Genomic DNA, 15,775 nt, shown 5'->3' with positions numbered 1-15,775 from the left:
TTGCAGTGTGCACTGTTATCCAGATTAATTTTAGGGAGCATTCAATGTGAAACCAAATCGCAAGATAGAAATGACAAAAAGGCTGGACAGAGAAACACGCTCAAAGAAAAGACAGGGAGGGAAGAAAGAGAGAAAGATACAAATAAATTAGAGAAAAGCAACAGCAATAAGAAGTAACAATAGGGGTAGGGCATTCAGCCTTCAATGTTTACTCCAACATGCAGTAAGTAGCCTGTGTCCACTATTTCACTTCAATACCATTCTTCTATAATAGTTCCCAATTCTGTTAATATCCAACATTTCAAACTCAAATGATTCACTGTTCTCCAAATTACGAAATGTATTCTCATCTCTGACTAAAGAGGCTGACCCTTTTGTTTTTGAGTTTCCCTAAATACCCCTGCAAGGGGAACAATCACTTCCACAAATACATTATCAAGCCCCTTAAGGATTTGGTATTTGTTCATGAAATCAGTATTCACTCTTCTGAACTGGAGTACAGGCCCTGACTGTGCATTTTCACCTCATAGGACTGAGACACTAACCCACATGTCAATCCGATAATCTGTCACTAAATCCTGTGTCTATCACTCTACTCTGTCTATTGCTGTCTGTATTTTATCTCTCAACAATTTCATATACATCATCCAGTTCCCCATCTTCTAATCCTTTGAAAATTCCCATCATTTAAAAATATCCACCTTTCTATTTCTTTTCTACTAAATTGAATTGAATTGACTTTATTTCTTACATCCTTCACATATGAGTAAAAATCTTTGTTACATCTCCGTCTAAATGTGCAATCATAGTAATTTATAATAAATAGAACAGTCAATGTAATGTAGAAATACACTCAAATCTGCAGGAGTTAATCAGAATGATGGCCTGGTGGAAGAAGCTGTCCTGGACCCTGTTAGTCCTGGCTTTAACGCTGCAGTACCATTCCCTGGATGGTAGCAGCTGGAATAGATTGTGGTTGGGATGACTTGGGTCACCAATGATCATACGGGCCCTTTTTACACACCTGTCTTTGTAAATGACCTGCATCATGGAAAGTTCACAACTACAGGCGCACTGGGCTGTCCACACCACTCTCTGCAGAGTCCTGCGATTGAGGGAAGTACAGTTCCCATACCAGGCAATGATGCAGCCAGTCAGGATGCTCTCAATTGTGCCTCTGTAGAAAGGATTGGGGGCCCACACCAAACTTCCTCAACTGTCTGAGGTGAAAGAGGCGCTGTTGTGCCTTTTTCACCACACAGCTAGTGCGTACAGATCATGTGAGATTCTCAGTGATGTGGATGCCAAGGAACTTGAAGCTGTTTACCCTGTCAACCCCAGATCCATTGACGTCAATAGGGATTAGCCGGCCTCCATTCCTCCTGTACTCCACAACCAGCTCCTTTGTTTTTGTGACATTGAGGGAGAGGTTGTTTTCTTGACACCACTGTGTCAGAGAGATGAAGTAAGCAATTTTACATTTTCAGTCACATTATAGTCTCTGTCATGATCTTAGCCATTCTCTTACTACTTCTCTACTCCCTGTCCCCAAAAGCCTCTCTGTATTAGCATAGCTTTGACTGCCACCTAGTTATGCAGCATTGGCCATCTTGGTAATATTACACTTGATCTCCTCGTACAAATCAGCAAAACAGATAGTATGCAATTAGGCCACAAAACTTTTCCCTGCAGTACTAGACTCGTCCCTGCTTCCTCGGTTAAGAAGGATAAGAAGAAGAGGGAAGGAAAGGAAACAGAAATGCCTGCTGCTATGGGAAACATTGCACACAAAGTTCATCATAGTCTATTACTGAAGGAAAGAACAACAAATGCAGCTGGTGTTACTGATCAGAGTGATACTCCGGGACCTGACTCTGGAATTCCTGTTCCAAATCTCTAGGTTCTGGTGACTGATAAAGAAATGCCTTAAAGATGAAGAGAAAGCAGAAGAAAATAGAGCTCTTAGATAAGAAATTCCAGAAGTAGATGACAAGAAATCCACCCCCAGCTGATACCTCCAAATATGCCACAGAGTTTCAATACTGTATTGTATTTGGCATCTAAAATTATTCCATCGTGTTAAACTCTACTGCTTAATCTCATATCTTTGTCATTTGTCCGAAACCCTCCTTAAGCAACAGTGCCATTTTTTTATCCTCCCGGACGATACTTCCTGAAATACCAGGGCCTGTTTCATTTCATTGAAAATTGCTTTGTAAGTTAAAATGGTTGACAGGAAAAGATTAAACGGGCACTGTGAGCAAAGGATATCACCCTTTTGTCATTTTGAATGAGATAAACAGCATGCAAGCTAGAAAAGAAATTCATCTATAAATTCAAATGACCAGTATGAAAATTGTTGCATTAAAATGAACCTTTGGTATTTTGTTTGTAAAAGCCAAAAGAATTTGGTTTTCTCAAGGTCTTTTTTTGCTCAGATAGATTTTAAAAAGTAACTGCATTTATCCTCCTACAGAGTTAATCACTTCAAAGCTAAAATGTACCATTAAGCCAACTGCAAGAAGCCAGTGAAGCTAGTCACAATTTAAATGCAGCCTGAATTCAATGGCAAAGTGTACAAAGCGATGTCTACCAAGTCTACTTGGATCTGAGTCAAATTATGCATCACATAACTGTGCCTTATATTGGCACCAATTCAAAGCACAACATCTGGACTTACACCTCACAAAAAAAAAGCTTTGGTACAATTCAATTACCTGTGACTGGTAAAAATCCATTCAAAACCAGTAGAAGCTGTCCCCTGATTATGAACACACAATTTTTTTTACCCCTACATAGAAATGAGCTTCCGTATTATTAAATGAAAGACCTGCCAAAGGAAAAACTAAATTTTCTTTTTCCTCGTCAAAGGTTCACCATCAAAGCACGTGTCCATATATAATCCTGAAATTTGTCTTCCCCAGATGGCAATGAAGCAAATGAAGAACATGAAAACCGTTCAGAGAGAAACATCCCCACCCTGCACAAAAAAAGAATACCATCCCGATCGTCAACCTCAAAATCCCCCCCCCCAACCACAAAAAGCAGAACAGGAACATTGACCCCCCCCAAAATACAACCCCTCCCCCACACACAAAAAGAAACAGAACATCAATTCTGGTCACCTGTCCCAAAATCTCCTTAAGCAACAGTGTCAATTTTTTCCCCCCCAATGATACTTCTAGAAATACCAGGGTCTGCTTCCTTTCATTAAAGGATGCTTTCTAAACTGGTTGATGAGAAAAGATTATTAAACAGGAGCACTGTGAGAAGAAATTGTTCTTCCTTATTATTCTTCCCTGTCTTTGATGCCTTCCATTACAATACTATGGATCTACAGGTACCATATCACAATTTCAGTTTCAGGTTTATATTTCTCACATACTTGGAAACATACAGTTAAGTGTGTAATTTATGTTAACAACAAGCACACAAAAGGTTGTGCTAGGAGCAACCTGTCACCAGTGTCACCACACATTCCCACAACGCTTGGCAGAACAGAACTAGCAACAAAACAACAACAGTAAAAGAAGTTTATTCCCCCCCTCCTACCCCTACCCCTACATAGACATGGACAGCCCTGCAACTCCAATCATCGGGACTCAGAACTGTGCATATTTTCTGACTCATAGACAAAAGCGTCTTAAGGACGTCTGTAAAAAAAAAAGAACCCTTTAATTACCTATACTACAAAAATGTGCAAAATACGTTAATTCGTTACAAATATTGAAAACTGCTGCTGGAATTATGTATTATCACAGAAAATTGAGTTAAGTTTGGAATCCACGGGACTTTAAGTGAGAGTTAGTTTTATATTGAGAGTTAGCTTTATATTGATATTTAGAACTAGTATGCTGCTGATGCTAAACATGTGAATCAAGGTCTCATGGAGTTTTAACAACGCTGCATAGAGTATGGTTATGAAGGAAAGAACCTGTAATTCCCATACAGGCCACGGGAGCCACCTCAGAAACTATAACATCTGGATGGAAGCAAGTTATCCTCAATTACAAAGGAATTTATTTTCTGCCAGAGGGAAAAAAAGCATCATGACTGGATTGACAGGAGTCAAGATGAAATCAATGAATTTTTTTTTAATGACATATGCAAGCCATTCTTGGATTGGATATTCCTCTTTAAGAAACAGTAGTGATAACTGCACGTAGTGCACCTGTATCACAGCTCCAGCAACTTAGGCTTGCAAGTTCATTGTCAGCTATAAATTACTCCCACACAACTGGTAGAAGAATCAGGATGATGCCACTAGGCATGTATGAAAGGACAGACTGCAAAAAATAAATGAGGAATTAGACTCCTTCGAGACAAACACACAAAATGTTGGAGAAACTCTCCAAAAGCTGGAACAAATGCACTGCAATAAAGAGAGCAGGAGGTATAAATACAAGACAACCAGGATGAGAAATAGGGATTTAAGAAGGTGCCAGCTGGCAGAAACAAAACAAATAGACCAGTAGGCGAGAGTGCTGAAAAGCAACATCCAGGGATGGCAGAAGCTTCTAAAAACAATGGAGTGAAGTGGATGTGTACGTAACGTAAGGTGCAGAAGTCAGTGCATAGCCCTCGTAGTTGAGAAAATAGGGCCCAAAGCAGCTTTATATTCAACAGGACCCGGTTGGAAATGAATTGATTCATGCAAGCAGCTTAGTGTCTGGTACACTCCTGTGCTAGTGGAACACATCCCCTGCCAAGTCATAGCACAGATGGCGGAAAATAAAAGGAGATGAATAAATTTCATGCAGACTTTGGAGGTTGGTCATTTACAAAGAGAGCCACTTGCTACAGAGGTGTTCGCATCTATTTCAAAGTTCAAAGTAAATTTTATTATCAAAGTACATCTGTCACCACATACCACCCTGAGATTCATTTTCCTGTGGGCATACTCAGCAAATCTATAGAATAGTAATTATAACAGGATCAATGAAAGATCAACCAGAGTGCAGAAGGCAACAAACTGTGCAAAAGCAAATATAAATAAATAGCGATAAGTAACAAGAACCATCAGATAATGAGATAAAGAGTCCTTAAAGTTCAGCACAGACTAGAAGGGCCGAGATGGCCTGTTTCCGTGCTGTAATTGTTATATGGTTAAAGTGAATTCCTGATTGTGGGAACATCTCAATGATGGGGCAAGTGAGTGGAGTCATCCCCTTTTAATCAAGAGCCTGATGGTTGAGGAGTAGTAACTGTTCTCGAACTTGCTGGTGCGAGTCCTGAGGCTCATGAACCTTCTAATGCACACAAAATGCTGGAGGAACTCAGCAGGCCAAACAGCAGCTATGAAGAGAAATAAACAGTCAACGTTTTGGGCCAAGACTCTTCATCCTTTAACAACGGACTGTTTACACCTCTCCACTGATGCTGCCTGGCCTGTCGCACTCCTCTAGCATTTTGTGTTTGTTACTCTGGATGTCCAGCATCTTCAGGATTTCTTATGTTTATATCTCTTACTCTTAGCTTTCATGTTCTGGGAATTAACCGACTCTGTCTGACCCACCCACTCCATGTCTAGTTTAGTCAAAATGCACAACTGTACGTCGAAAATTGCGGCAGTGTTTTAAGCCTTGCGACTTAGAGCCATATACTGATCTTCCATTGCGATATTCACAATTAACCTACAAGTAGTACACATTTGATTCAACTCAGCAAGTTACTCCAAAGGACACATACCAAGGTGAATACAGACTGCTGCTGGCAGATCATAAACCCTTCAAGATGTCTGTAAGTGAATGCTCCTGACTGGCACATTCCAGGCTGCAGGAGATGCTGAGGGAGGCATTGAAACCCAGTGCAGCAATCGTGAAGGCTTAGTGAGGAAGGAGCCACAGTGAGATAGATCCTGCTGCCGCTAGCCACCGAGGAGCTGGGCCCTGAGTAACAGCCTCTCAAGCACTTCAAATTCGTATTACTCAAGAGGGGGAAAAAAAATGAGTGACTTTAATGTACCCATCTGTAAAATTTATTGAATTAGACCACAAGACATAGGAGCGGATTTAGGCCATTTGGTTTATCAAGTTTGCTCTGCCATTCGATGATGGCTGATTTCTTTTCCATCTCAAAACCATCCTCCCACCTGTTAACCTTTTAACCTCTCCCCGTAACCTTATAACTTCTTACTAATCAAGAACATATCAACCTCAGCTTTAAAAATACCCGATGACTTGACCTCCACAGCTGTCTATGGCAACAAATTCCACAGCTTCACCACCTAAAGAAATTCTTCCTCATCTCTGTTGTAAAGTAATATCCTAGTATTCTGAACTGTGCCCTCTTTGTCCTAGTCTCTCCCACTACTTGAAACATCCTGAAGGAAGACAGAGGAAATGACCAGCGTAAGAATAAATACATTCATTTAATGATACTATAAATGTAATCAGTAAAGTACAACATATACTGACTGTATTGTATTTTCAAGCGCTTCAAAGGTATATTTAATGTCAGAGAAATGTATATAATATACACCCTGAAATGCTTTTTCTTCGCAACCATCCACGAAAACAGAAAAATTTTAATGAATAAAGTTCATTTTTTGAAAGAAGCTTATGCAGATTTTATCATTGTATAAAAGTATACCGACTATCTTTTGTGAGTCACTTACCTACAACTGCAAAATACTGGGCAAGTCAGTTGCTATTTGCTCCAACAAATATGCTCTCCCTTTTAATAGACTTTCCAGAAGATGTGTATTTTCAGCTTTCAAATAACTCACTGAGCAAAATATTCCACCACATTATTTCTGAATCAAGACCGACAGGCTCACCCCTTATTATTTCATTGACGTTTATGGGAGTTTTGAAAATCTACTTCCCTCAACATTCTCCGCTTGGTCAAGAGGCCAGCAGCAGATGATGCCTGTTTAGATGGAGGGGGAGGTGGCTGATTATACAGTTGGATTCTCTGTGCATATACTTTACACTTCAAATGGCAATCTGCCACTGATTAGCAAATTAGCATTCCTTGTGAAACAAGCACTTTTCCTGCACAAATAATTCCTCATTAAGGGCTACAGGAACATTTGCAGAACGCCAGCTCTTCTCAAGGCTCCCTGCAATGCGAGAGGCAATTTAAGAATGTCTGGGTGGATCTTTTCTTAATGCTGCCAACATTCACAGCAATCAGCCTGCATTCCTCGCAGTCCACAAGATCTATAAAACATGACCCTGGCTGATGGTACATTATCGTTGTTTCTCATAAAGGCGCCAAACTCCACCACCCCCTACACTCCTACCCCACCATAATACTTCCCTCATTAGCAAAATCCAGACAGGCAACACATTTATCCTACTGGATTAATGGTAACATAATCATCAGAGCGATGACACTTTAGGTGACCAATCACATAAATGCATAAAAATATTTTTTCTCTATTTAGAAGACAGCTGACAGCATTCCTATTCTGTATGCTTAAGAACAGTCCACATATGTTATGACATGTTACTCCCATCTAGGCGGAAGCCAAGACTTAACCCTTTCACTCTTGGAAGTACGTGATACTGGAAAAGTATAATTTGCAAATACAGTTGGAGAATACCTACAAATATTGTGCAAAGGAAAAAAAGTTACCTTTAATTGTTTACGACATTCATTAAAGATAACTTCTGTCAGAGGTAATAAATCATAAGGAATAGAGTCCATACAGGCTACCACATTTTTCTGCAGCTCATAATACTGAGTCGTACACTATTAATTACAATTTCCAACTCATATTTCTTGGCTTACTTGCAGATTTTCCAGGCTCTGCTTTTGAATAATAAAAAAGAAATCTTTTACCAACATAATTCATCAAGCATTAGGATTAGGATTCTCTTATTCTTTGTCAATGTTTCCAGAGGTTTGCACACAAAAGAGTTCACAGTTCTCTATTATTGATTTACTCGAAAGGTTTTAACCACTGAAAGAAAATTTCCATCTTGCTTGCAGGAATCAAGAAGCTAGCAATCAGCAGTAAAAGGGTGGCATTTGCTTCAGCCTTGAAGTAAGGCTTGTCTGCAAAGATATCCTGCTGACCATAAAGATATTTCAACTATTCTGATATGACTATTAATTTGATGGCATTTGGGGCTATCAGTTACTCTGTGCGTTGATCAGCCAAATTAATCCAAAGAATTTGGTAGAGAAAGCAAAGAAGAGATAAAAAGCAGGGATTATAAATATCAGGTAAAATAAAGATTACAAAGAATACTTTTTAGCCAGAGGGTGGTGTATCTGTGGAATTAGTTGCCATAGCCAGCTGCGGAGGCCAACTCAATGGGTATATTTAAAGTATACTTTGATAGATTCTTGATTAATAAGGGTGTCAAAAGTTATGGGGAGAAAGCAGGAGAATGGGGGTGAGAGGAGTAATAAAATCAACTATGATTGAATGGCAGAGCAAACTCAATGGGCCAAATGGTCCAGTTCTGCTTCTATGTCTTATGGACTTATTTGAGGCTACTAGTTGGATTGGGCACTGATTAACTAAATCATCCACATAATTTGTTTGTTATTTATTTATTGGGATACAGCATGGAATAGGCTCTCCGGCACTCCAAGTCACACCACCCAGCAATCCCACAATTTAATCCTAGCCTAATCACGGGACAATTTACAAAGACCTTTTAATCTATCGACCGTCACGTCTTTGGACCGTGGGAGGAAACTGGAACACCCAGAGGAAACCCACGCAGTCACAGGGAGAGCATAAAAACTCCTTACAGGCAGCAGCAGGAATTGAACCCAGGTCACTGGTACTATAAAGTGCTGTGCTACCATACTGCCCTTGTTAAAGGAAGCAGGTAGGAGGTAACAGGCAGGTATTATAAATCTCATGGCAATCGCTGCAGAGAAAGTAAAATAAAGGTTGGAATATGGGCACAGTGTTAGGGGAGGCTCTGAAATATTAAGCAAACTTTAAAGCAAAAACTTATTTCAAAATATCCTCATGTTCTTAATTGCAATAGCCACGCAAAGGGATAATTAATCATTCAAGGGCAGAGAAGCAACAGTTAGTATTTGGAAACAATTGAAAGCTCAATCATGGGTGATGTAATATGCTTTAACATTTTGTAAGATTGTTTTGCTTAAGCTAAAGAATTTTGCATAAAAACTTGAATTCACATCAAAAGTCTGCATCGATATTACATCCATTTTCCATTCCTTTGTACCCCCTGTCCTTTTCCAAGGCACTGATGAATTCATTTACTTTCAAAGTACCAACTGCAATCAAATCAACATTTCATGGCCAAATTCATTATTCTTGCCAGTAAGATTTTGACAGATTACAGTTCAATTTATTTATACAACTAAACTGCAAAGTTGGACCAAATTTGTATTAAACTCTTGTTTGCCTGAGACAACAGTATTCCATGTGGTAAGTGTTTCCAAGTTGGGGCTGGAAAATACAGATCAGGATCCATTCCGGAGGCTCTAACTGCAAAATGAATTGTGACCCTTGCATTAGAGTTAATTTCCCACTTCAATAACTGGGTATGCCTGGTCACCCCTCCTCAATAATGTTCACTACAGTGAAATTGTCCTCTCTACCATTTCATCAATCTGGTAGTGAATATCAAGTATCCCTACATGCCAAATTCAATACGTTTCTAAGTTACAATGTACTGTGTTACTGAAAGCTATTTGTTCAAATGGGACACCCTCCTTATATCAAAGGCTTCTCAATAAAATGAGCTAAGTATACAATGGGCATTCGATTGATGGTCTGAATGGCAAAATTCTGCTTCTATGCCTTGTGTCTTATGGTCTCTGGTCAATTCACTCTACCAGCCTTTTCTGAATGACTCATCTAACCTTGTAGCTTCAGTGATAGAAAAAGGCTTCCAATCTTCTACTTGCATTGCATTCTTCATTTTACAGTCTGAAGACAGAGGCCTTCAAAATTCCTCAAGACATAATAAGCTATCAAAATTGTGCCCCAAACTCACAAAGAGGCCCAGAGCTTGTAGACTCAATGAGAAGAGTAAATGGGCATGGCTGAAGTAACTAGAAACTATTTCCAAGATGGCGGTGCGACGCAGCTTGCAGCGGCCACTCTGGAGCTGATTATCTGTTATTTGTGAAGCAGAGTGCCGTGTGCAATCATAATCGATTGAAAACGGATGTGGGAGCACGAAGGAACATTGGGAAATCTCCAGGAAGACCTTCTTCGTTGCTGCTGCTGCTGTGAGGTCCCGGACTCTGCAAGGAAGAACAGGCCCCTAGTCCTCGGGGTCGCGTTGCTGGTGGCCGTTGGCGGGGGCGTCTTAATACGCTCGGCAGAGGATGGTGCTCGGAGAAGCTGTGCCAGAGGGAATGGTTGTCGGCTCGGAGGTTCAATGGACTTGGAGTCCGCTGAGGTCGGGTCGCTTTCACTGTGTGCTGCGTCTGCGAGGCTGGGATCGACGGAGCTTTCGTTGTGTGCTGCGTCTGCGAAGCTGAGTCGGACGGCGCCATGGAAGTCCATAGCGGGGGTATTCCCTTCTGCCGCCGGCGTGGGATGGCGAGTCTGTCGGGACTCTGGGGACTTCTGGAAACTGTATGGTGATTTCTTTTGAACTTATAGTCCTTTAACATCTTTGGACTATTTTTACTGTGCCCATAGTCTGTTATTTTTATCAATTATGCTTTTGTTTGCACTGTTGTAACTATGTGGTTTGTGCAGGTCTTGTAGCTTTAGTTTTTGGTCTGTTTTTGTCTGGTGGATTTGGAGCTCTTTTCCAGGGAACGCGCTAGACGATAGCACGATATTAATACGCAGCAGCCTCTCCGGACTCTGGATTGGGGATTGCCAAACGTTATGTGGATTTTCTGGTGTAGTCTGTTTTGTCATATGCTTTTGTGATATCATTCTGGGGGAACGTTGTCTCATTTTTTAACTGAATTGCATTTGTGGTTTCTAAATGACAATAAACTGAATCTAAATCTGAAACTCCAACAGTTACTGAGAGGTGGAGGGAAGAAAGACAGTACCCATGCCGTCAAATAAAATGACAATCACTTTGACACATTGTAAATAAGACTCAGAATCAGGTTTACTAGCACTGACATATATTGTGAAGTCTGTTGTTTTTGCACAGTGCAAGACACTGTTCAAAAATATAAATAGTAGCCAATCCAATTTCAATAACTTTCTACTCTTTGGCGGCCCTGGCCATTTTCTGGACCACTTTGGATTGTAAACCTCCTGAGATACATGGACTCCTGACTCAAAAAAAAACTTGAAGGAATGGTTCCATGTTTAGAGATAACATCTGTGGTATCCACCAACTATTTACATAAATTCTTTTAAATAAACATCATCTCTGGGAAATGTGGGAGGAAAGAAACTGTTGATGTTTTGGGTCAAGACGCTGCATCAGGGCCCATTCTGATCTGTTGATAATTCCTTTCATCCTACAGATGCTGCTCTGGTCGTTCAGCTCTTCTAACAGGTTGACTGTTGCTCCAGATTCCTGTAGTACCCTGTCAGTAGTATATTTATCCTTAGGAACTACACCAGAGTACCAAAATCCAAGAAGAAATTGTCCCAATACCTTCATTTCTTTGTCATGATGTTGAATTGTGATTTGCCTATCACCACAATAGGTCAATGGCAGATGCAATCTCAATGGCTCTTCACACAGCTTTAGACCACCTGGACAACACAAACACCTATGTCAGTATGCTGTTCATCGACTATAGCTCAGTATTTAATACCATCATTCCCACTATCCTAATTGAGAAGTTACAAAACCTGGGCCTCTGTAACTCCTTCTGCAATTGGATCCTCGACTTCCCAACCAGAAGACCACAAACTGTGCAGATTGGTGATAACATCTCCTCCTTGCTGACAATCAACACTGGTGCACCTTAGAGGTGTGTGCTTAGCCCACTGCTCTACTCTCTATATGCACATGACTGTGTGGCCAGGCATAGCTCAAATACCATCTATAAATTTGCTGATGATACAGCCATTGTTGGTAGGATCTCAGGTGGTGATATGAGATATGCCAACAAGTGGAGTGGTGTCGCAGCAACAACCTGGCACTCAACGTCAGTAAGATGAAAGAGCTGATTGTGGATTTCAGGAAGAGTAAGACGAAAGAACACATACCAATCCTCCGAGGGATCAGAAGTGGAGAGAGTGAGCAGTTTCAAGTTACTGGGTGCAAAGATCTCTGAAGACCTAACCCAACAAATCGATGCAGTTATAAAGAAGGCAAGACAGTGACTATACTTCATTAGGAGTTTGAAGAGATTTGGTATGTCATCAAATACACTCAAAAACGTCTATGGATGTACTGTGGGGAGCATTCTGACAGGCTGCATCACTGTCTAGTTTGGGGGGGGGCTACTGCACAGGATCAAAAGAAGCTGCAGGGGGTTGTAAATTTAGTCGGCTCCATCTTGGGTACTAGCCTACAAAGTAGCCAGGACATCTTCAAGGAGTGTTGTCTCAGAAAGGCAGCGTCCATTATTAAGGACCTCCAGCACCCAGGACATGCCCTTTTCTCACTGTTACCATCAGGTAGGAGGTACAGAAGCCTGAAGGCACACACTCAGTGATTCAGGAACAGCTTCTTCCCCTCTGCCATCGATTCCTAAATGGACTTTGAACCCTTGAACACTACCTCGCTTTTTAAATATATATTATTCGTTTTTTGCACAATTTTTAATCTATTCAATATATGTATACCGTAATTGATTTATCTGTTGTTATTATTATATCTTCTCTTTCTTCTAGATTATGTATCGCATTGAACTGCTGCTGCTAAGTTAACAAATTTCACGTCACATGCCAGTGATAGTAAACCTGATTCTGATTAATTAAAAAGTTTGGTCAAGGAGATCAGTATTGAGGTGGGGCATTGAGGCAGGGATAGAACAAAGAAAGGGACAGAAACTTAAAACCTTGGCAGCTGGAAACAAGGTCTGATAGTACTGATGGAGGAAAGAAATTTGGGAAAACACAAAGTGGCCAGACTCGAATGCAGACCTGCAGATGGTCTTCTCTGTTTAAATTTTGGATGCCGCGACACTGATCTCCATGTTCCAAATCTGGGTGGCAAAGTGGTGCAGCTAATAAAGCTGCTGCCTCATGGGCCAGTGACCTAGGTTTCATGTTGACCTCCGATGCAGACATTCTGCATAAACACCATTTTTATTCTCTCCATGGTGGATGACAACATGAAAAGCATTAAAACAGAATTTATACAGTCTTAGTATAAAAGATTTGACATTGGACTGAAGCTCAGATCTAAGAAGTGTTTAGAAAATTATGAGGGGCAAGAATCATTACAAGTGACCTGTGTTTAATTCCCGCTGCTACTCGTAAGGAGTTTGTACTTTCTCACTGACCGCATGGGCTTCCTCCAGGTGCTCCAGTTTCCTCCCACAATCCAAAGATGTACCATATGTACCATTGGTAGGTCAATTGATCATTGTAAATTGTCAGTGCTCAGGCTCAGATTAAATCGGGGGGAGGGGGGGTATCGCTGGGAGACACAGCTGGAAGAGCCTATTCCGTGCTAAATTTCAATCAATCAATCAATCAATCAATAAAATAGGTAGCCAGTATCTTTGCCCTACAGTGTGATAATAGATGGATTGCATTTAAATTGAGGTGGGGGGGGTGGAAGAAGTTCATAGATTCATAGGAGATGCGCAGGAAGTTTATCTACACACACACACACTTGTGGGTGCCTGGAATATTCTGCCAAGGGTGGTGGTGTAGGTATGAATGTAGGGACAGTTATTGAAATACAGCAGAGAACAGGCCCTTCAAGCTGCACCACCCAGCAACCCCCCCAATTTAACTCTAGCCTAATCACAGAAAATTTTACAATGACCAATTAACCTACCAACCAGCACATCTTTAGACTGGGAGGAAACCAGAGCACCCAGAGGAAACCCACGAAGGCACAGGGAGGACATGCAAACTCCTTACAGGCAGCGATGGGAAGCGGTACTCCACAGCATTGCACTAACCATCACACCATCGTGCCGTCCCACTTAAGAGGCCCTCAGATTCATGACCATGCAAAAACAGGAGGGATGTGGACCACGTACAGACAGAAGAAATTCAGTACCATTAGCTTAACTAGTCTGATACCACATCATGGAGCAAACGGCCTGTTTCTATGCTGTACAATTCCACATTCTATGAAAAGCCCTTTTTGCGCTGTACAGTTCTATAGCTGATAATTAAGCCATTAATTTCCTCACTCTGCAGGTCCGCACTCAGTCATGGAAGAAGACATTTAACACATAAATTAGTAAATGATTTTTTTTTCCCTGGGATGAAAGACAGCCTTGAATATAATAAATCAAAATGGGTTGACTGGTCCCTCACGTATGGACTTATCCATCCGTAGATACGAGTCACTGGTTTTAGCTTAATATTTTGCTGGTGATACTAATGTCACTGAAGGCCACGGAAATATGAAAATGAAGCTGTGTTGCTGGTCTGTACACGAGGCAGGGACGGAGGAGCGGAGTGGCAGAGGTACACTGTGAACTTAAATATCACCATCCTTTTTATCACCAATAAAGCAGGCTTACGAGTGGACAACCAAATAAAGACATAACACTGGCCAACCCATGCTGGCAAGAGAATGAAAATATAAAATTAAATAAGATTTAAAGCATACAATGAGTTAGCAATAACTGTAAAATCATCGTACACTTAATATCTTGTTTCCTTCTGAGAGACCCACTGTCAGGAAGGAGGTACAGGAACATCAGGACTTGGACTTCATTTTATATTATATACCCAGTGCATGTGCGTAAGACTTGTACACAATATTGTAGTAATTTTATGTCTTGCACTGCACTGCTGCTGCAAAATAAAACCAAAATTCATGACACGTATAAGTGATGATAAACCTGATTTGGGTCTGAGTCTCTATTGTGGACTGAGAGTGGGAAGAGGGCAGGGAGAGCGAAATCATGGTTGGGAAAAGGGGAAGCAATGGGGGGGGGGCGAGGAGGGAAATGGGAAGTTGCAGAGATACTGTAATAATTAAACAAATAATCGTTTGGAATCAAATAACCTTACCTGGAATTGCAGGGCTGGGTGTGTCTGTACCCATGTTACCCTCTGCTCCCGGCCATCTTTCACTGCCACCTGTCCCATAGCCCTCCTGCGGCGCTCCACCATCAGCATTCCCAACATCCTTTGCTCCCACCAGATTTACAATCTTGCACACACACATATTCTTTCGGATGACAATAAACTTGAGGTTGATAATAGTGGGGGGGGGGGGGAGGGGGGGGAATGTGGCAATTTATTCCAAAATATTTCCAAAAAGCAATTTTCAAGTATGCCATCTTTCAGATTGTCCTAAACCACAGATCTGATCTCTCACATGTATTGCAACTACCTCTCCTGACCTCGGCAAAAGCAGGGGAGTTCACCTTTGAACAATGCTGACCAGTTGGTCAGCATAAAATTGCTGCTTACAGAAATATGCAAATGGCTGCTGAGTGTCCTGATTGAAGCCCAGGTCGATCAGAAGTTCAGATGCCAGATGGACAAAGCATGAAGACTTGGGTGGGGGGGGGGGGGGGAGAGAGAGAGAGAAAGGGTGTGTGTGTGTGTGTGTGTGTGTGTGTGTGGGTGTGTGTGTGTGTGTGGGTGGGTGTGTGTGGATGTGTGTGTGTGTGTGGGTGTGTGTGTGTGTCTGTGTGTGTGTGTGTGTGTGTGTGGGTGTGGGTGTGTGTGTGTGTCTGTGTGTGTGTCTGTGTGTGTGTGTGTGTGTGTGGGGTGTGTGTGTGTGTGTGTGTGGGTGTGTGTGTGTGTGTG

General features: G+C 41.3%; 1 protein-coding gene across 3 annotated transcripts in view; it reads right to left on the bottom strand.

Moving 5' to 3' along the window:
- LOC132399879 (proto-oncogene tyrosine-protein kinase Src-like) overlaps window positions 1–15,775 on the bottom strand; it is a 217,714-nt gene that overhangs the window by 164,851 nt on the left and 37,088 nt on the right. The window contains exon 2 of one of the 3 annotated variants that reach the window (XM_059980747.1): window positions 11,526–11,626. The exons of the other annotated variants lie outside the window; for them this stretch is intronic. The gene's annotated coding sequence lies outside the window, so the exon portion shown is untranslated. The remainder of the gene's footprint in view (window positions 1–11,525; window positions 11,627–15,775) is intronic. 3 annotated transcript variants of the gene reach the window in all.

The sequence above is a fragment of the Hypanus sabinus genome, chromosome 9 (assembly GCF_030144855.1).
Source record: "Hypanus sabinus isolate sHypSab1 chromosome 9, sHypSab1.hap1, whole genome shotgun sequence".
Lineage (NCBI taxonomy): Eukaryota > Metazoa > Chordata > Chondrichthyes > Myliobatiformes > Dasyatidae > Hypanus > Hypanus sabinus.
This window is presented reverse-complemented; position numbering and strand designations above follow the sequence as displayed.